This window comes from Semicossyphus pulcher, unplaced genomic scaffold (assembly GCF_022749685.1).
Source record: "Semicossyphus pulcher isolate SPU_LCO1_2020_fin unplaced genomic scaffold, fSemPul1.0.p SCAF_10, whole genome shotgun sequence".
NCBI lineage: Eukaryota > Metazoa > Chordata > Actinopteri > Labriformes > Labridae > Semicossyphus > Semicossyphus pulcher.
The window spans coordinates 22,558,263-22,564,431 of record NW_027211604.1 but is presented as its reverse complement, the minus strand read 5'-3'; positions in this window follow the sequence as shown (position 1 = coordinate 22,564,431).

Below are 6,169 nucleotides of genomic sequence, written 5' to 3'. Positions count from 1 at the left end.
CTATGCTAGCAGCATCGAGAGCCTCTGCTAAGGCACAGAGGTTCTTTCAGTTAAATGCTAATAACAGCATGCTAACATGCGCAGAATGACAGTGCTAACATAGGCTACTTATGTTGCAAAGGTATAATGCCTGTGCAATGTTTACCATTTTGGTTTAGCTTAATAGCATACTAGAATTACATAATTAGCACATAACCCAAAGTAGCCTACAGGCTGACGGGAGTGTCATTAGTTTTACTGCTATTTGTTCTTAAAAAAAATGTATTGGACAAATCAATCTGTTAACCTGATGGTGGTGCTAGATAAATAGTTAAAGGATATGTAAGTTAAATAACATCCTGAAAATAATGTGGACAACATTTGATGTCAAGCCTTTGAGTACTTGCTGAGATAGGTTAGCCTGGACTCATCGTCTCATCACTTAAGCTACGCAGCTAACAAGCTAGCTTTCTTTATTCTGTGTTTTGTGAAAAATGTGTTCATAATTTCGATTACCTGAAGATCAATAAACATTCAGGTTACTTTCTGAGAGAAATATCCACTGTCCTGAAGCACAAAAAATCATTTGTTATCCGCCAACCCTGTAGGTAACCACAGCCTCACAGCGCACAAATAAATAAACTCTTCAGCGTGTGCCCGCATAATAAAAATGAGGAATCTGGCATTATATTGGGATTATCTCAGAGCCATATGCCCAACATCTTGACCTGCTCATAAAACAATCATGCTGACTCTAAACTGACTCAACCTGGATGCTTAAACACAATGTTCTTGGACCGGCCTCAAAGCGGGTAAATATGCCCATTATTATTTCTGCAGCGAGAGCAGATGCAGGATGTGTGATAGCATTGTCCTGAGTGTGCGTCCTGTTTGCATTTTTTCTGCTGCCCTCCTCAATGTTTCCACAACGCCTTTAATCACAACAGCTGTTTAGTGGTAAACAACACCAGAAAGTTTAAGGTAGAATACAAATAGAAAAGGCACTCCATTAAATCATGTAACTGCAGGGAAATAAACACAGACAAGTCACCTCTGACCCTTCCCATGCTCCTTGGAGATAAATCGGGATTTTCAGCATGGAGTGGGAGCCCGGGGATTACTGTGGATGAATAATAGGATGCTGTCTGCTCTCAGTTTGCCCGACAGAGAAGCTGGAGATCATGGAGTCACACAAACACGCATAGGTCAACACACACATCCATCTTCTCCGAGATACTCCCAAAGATGGTTTCCTGACTTGAAACAGATGGAAATCTGAATCATCATCACCCACAAATTGACATCAGCATTGTCTGGTAGGACTTATAAATGCGATCATTTCATTTCAAGTAGTTCAACTGAAGAACTGAGTGGGAATTTGGAGGCAGATATATTGGTGATATTTAAATGCTTCTTTACAGGAAATAACACATCTTTTGATGTTGGGATATTCCAGTTGGGATATTCCAATAAAAACAAATGTTGCTAAAGCTTGCTTTCATACTACTAATTTAGCATGTGAAACTGTGTTGTAGCTGAGTCCCCAGTGTCCAAGTCAGAATCCGAGTCCTAGTCACCAAAGAAGAATCTGAGTCGAGTCCAAGTCAAGTTCCCATTACCTGAGCATGAGACCAAGTTAGCTAGCAGCTAGCTAACGGTAACGTTATCAACAGTCCAAGTAACTTTAGCATCTTGCTTACTTTTCTGGGTGCACCCTGGACAGATGGCTGTGTCAAGATTAAGGTTGTCCTCGCCTTCTCATCGATGGTTCTTTTACATATCGAACATGTTGCACTGCGTTTGCATTTGCAGTAAAATCTTTGAAAGCAAAGCATATGATTCATGGCGCCTCTTTAGGCCCTGTTAAGACAGAACACATTTTGCAGGCTGTAAAAAGCGAGGCGCTGCCTTTTTTGTTCAAGCCTAGGGTTACAAAAAGAGGCTTTTTTTTCTGTTATTAAGGCAACCACCGAATTATTAGCTGTCATTAACCTAACCGTTATTTTGTAAACTGACAGAAGGCCCGCCTCTCCTTTCATCCGATTGGACAATGAGAAAAAATTGCAATGACGTTGGGCGCTTTTCTGCTTTGAGTTTTTTCAACTCGAGGGGCTCAGAGCGTTTCCTCAAAAACGCATGGCGCACAGAGTGGAAAAACATGATGCGCTCAGCAACGCGCAAAAGCAGCGCACAAAAAGCAGTGCCAAAAAAAGCGTCCCTCTCATTGAAAACTACGAAAAAGCCGCCCCAGCTGCTATAACGCATTCTGTCTGATCTTGCCCTTAGGCATCCTGGCAGGAACTGTTGCTGAGAAACTGAATTATTTATAAGGGCCTAAAAAAACTAACAACAGCAATAAAACAATCCTTATTGATAAATACGTCTGAGTCCTCCTCTTCATCTTCCCAGTCTGAATGCAGTCAATGCTGGAGTCCAAGTCCACATCCAAGTAATCAATGCTCAAGTCCAAGTAGAGTCACGAGTCCTGAAAATCAGCAGTGAAGTCCTAGTGTGAATTGAAACCTCTCAGTTCATTTGCAATATTCAAGGGATATATTAATGGGTCCAGACCACAATGCCTCTGGACACAACAACCAATCAGAGCCAGGAAACGCGTCATTGCGTAAGGCAGCTAGGCTAGGTAGTTAGTTCCAACAAACAAATTCATTTGGCTTTTTAGTTCAACGTAATACACAGATGTTTAAATGGCATGAATTAGTTGTCAGCATATTTATGTAACTTGATAACATAAATTACTGCACAGTTTGTTTAAATTATTTTGTTACTGTTATTTATATTGTCAAATATTTATTTTATTTCCACCTGTACTTTTTGTCTATTTTTATTACTTAAGTACTTTAATTTGCCTGTTGTGAGCTGCTGTAAAGAGTAAATTTCCCCAGTGGGCGATCGATAAATCTTATCTTATCTTAGATAACGATATGATAGTGATTTCAGAAGGTTCCACATAATCGGCAGTCACCTTGGTTGTTTACTAAAATGCTGCGATGGTGCTCCTTAGTACAATCATCATATTATATATTCCCAGTATTAAGTAAATAATAATAATAAAGTTATTATTATTGTTGGCCTGACCTGCCTTAAAGTGGGACCAGACCATCTACCACAGCAAATAAAACATTAGCCTTCAGATTTGTCTGTGTCCCATGCTAGCACCACATCTAAAAACTTAATTGTTTGATTACAAATTTCCCACATCATCTTTATAAGGGGATCATATGATCATTTGTCTCCCCACAATTGGCCAATAGAAATCAATTTATACAGGTTTAAATTATCATTGACTGATTTAAGACGTCTACACCGTAAGTTGCTCAGGTGCACTCAGAGAAGTTTTTCCTAAATGAAACCCTTTCTGAAAGTAATTATTTGAAGTGTAAGGTTTTACATAAACCACAATCACTCACCAACAACCTGATCAATTACAATTAAGAACCATTGTGGCTCTTAAAAACCCTGTGAGGCATCATACACGAGTATATGGTAGCGGTTAGTATAATTAACCTCCTGTGGTTTTGTTTAAAAAGAAATGTGTTGCCTATAGACTAATCTTTAGTCATTACTTAAAAGTGAGCAGGACAGCCAGACTCAGCTTAAACTCACCCTGACTAACGGACGGAAAGAAGAGAAATCAAGTAAACTCAAGCTGAAGGAATGCTGCTCCGGCCCCCCCTATGATAAATGACAGACGTGATGGAGGAAACTCCTACCCGCCTGTTACACCCAGAGTGTTTCCTAAGAAGTTGATCGTTTTAATCATATTGCATGTCTACTCTCTAAGGCAAAGGCAGATGGACTTTGGTTTGTTTCTTAGGATCTTAAAGAAACACTTAACGAAAAGGTTGTATTATCTGTACTTTGCTGATGGACGGATGAAGCTTTCCAGATGAGAGCTTAAAGGGAAAAATGTCTTGTCTAGGTGTTTTAAAAGTGATTGTTGTAAGCTTAAAGTTACAGCAAACTAAAATAATATGTTTTGTTTATTTATTTATTATTGTGTGGGAGCTGGAGTGGACTCGAGAAATAACACGGAGGTTCGGTTTCACAATGTGTTTATCAGAATAAACAGTGGTCAACCATAATGGATCCCGTGGTCACGGCATCTCTCCTCCCTAACCAACGCGTCTGGTCACTTCTGGCTCAAAAGCCAAGATGGCAACAGCCCAAACTTGTGGCTTCAAATTGGTAGTCCACAAATGAAAGAGGGACGCTACAGCCGCTATGTCCACTTCTTTTACACAGTGTATAATCTGCACATACAGGCGGAAGCTTAGTGCTGGACAAGTGTACATTTTGACCTGTATTTGGTGGCACAAGATAAAAGACAAACATTTTTTTTTTTACATACAACAAATATTAGAGATATTTCACCCCAAAAACAAGGACTGACTCGAGTTTTTCTTCCTTAAAAAACAGTTGTCATGCACACTGTTCTGTGTAGTTGTTTCTCGGTCAGGTGAGTCAGCAGAGTAAACTGTGCGATCTGTTGGGACTGTGGCAGCATTATTCAAACAGCGGTGCAGGGTGGAGGGACGGTAAGTCAGCATGCTCCTAAACAGAGCCACATGTCTTCAGGTCGAGGCCAACCAATCAGACTCTGCGTGCTGGATGTAAGCCCCCAGGAGCCCCGTGGATCACATTCAACATGAGCTGGAAAAGAGCCAGTGGTGAGCTGGACTGTAGCAGGGAGTGTGCATTAAGGCTTTTTACAAGTGTCCAGAGCCAAGAGAAAAACCTCCAACGCCACAGCCCACTGTCCAATAAACATTCAAAACTGGCTCAAATGGTCTTTATAACACAATAAATATGTTTTTATTTCTGCCGGTAGGAGCCACCATAAATTCCAGATATGTTTTTTTGGCTGACTAAGTCAATATCAAGCCAAGTGTAAGTAGATATAAAATGGTCGTATGGGCCAAAAAATTGCTCATAAAACTTTATAAAACCTGATCTGGTGTTTTGAATATGTTGAAGTTCATGAGTTGGGCAGCACAGAGACCTGTAAAGATGAAAAAATAACAGGTTCGATCCCAGCAAAAGCAAATACTCCTGTCAGAGTGTAACCTATATTTACTTATATTGCTACACATTAAAATATGTCACATACATATTTTAATAACTGGGAGGTTTGACTTCTAATTTGAACGTTTCAGTGAGTCTAAATTGTATTTGCTTACACATCTTAGAACTGTACCAAATGGACATAAGAGATTTGTTAAATAAGACAGAAAACAGATAACATCAGCATGCTAACATGCTGAAGATGACTGTCGGAGCTGTTTACTTGTTAGTATTTAGTTGTGTATTAAGTTTACTGATAATAAGTATGTTGGATTATTCTCGACGTTTGCTTTATTTAAATTAGATATTTGATATTCTTTTGCTAAGTTTAATAATTATTATTTGTTATTTAGTTTTTGCAAAATTAGTATTTTATGTTGTTTGGTAATTGGCGTAACACTGTGGGCACCTTAAGTTACACAGGTGTTAGTGGACCTGCATGCACAGGGGTGGGCCTATGTTTTTTTTAGTTTTTTTTTACCAGCGCAAGCGAGGCAGCAGGAGCCATGATTTTCTTTGTTCTTTTGTTTGTTTGCTTGTTTTTGAAAAATAAATCTTAAGAAACGCTGAGCTCTTGCATGGACAACAGACTTCTTTTGCCTGCGTACATCACATCCCCATGGTGCATCAGTGGCACTTCATGCACTTTTAAAATCACATACTTTTATTTTTATAACTGTTTGTCGTACTTTGCTTGCAGTATGAAGACATTTGGTACCTACTTCGTCATAGCCCCTTGGACTTCGATCCCCTTCGTCGTACATCTCTTGCAGTGTTAAGTGCACCTGTTTGCGCTCTCCTCTGCTGCAAAAGGTCTTGTGCATTAGAATGACCCATTGCAATGCAAAATGTGACCTGATGTAGTAGCACATCCTGCTATTTTGGGCATACTGCATTAGACTGTGTATGAATTGGGATCCTAGCACCTTGTGTTCTGCAGGTAAACTTTTCAAACCAGCGACATTTGCATCAAAGTGTTCTAACTTGTTTGTTTAAAAATTAGTAATTAACCATATTTCTAAGTCTAGGGGGGATTTTTTAAAACATTTTTCTTTCATTAATTGAAGAATGCACACTCTGATCCAAAAGCTCATTTTTTTAAACCAAT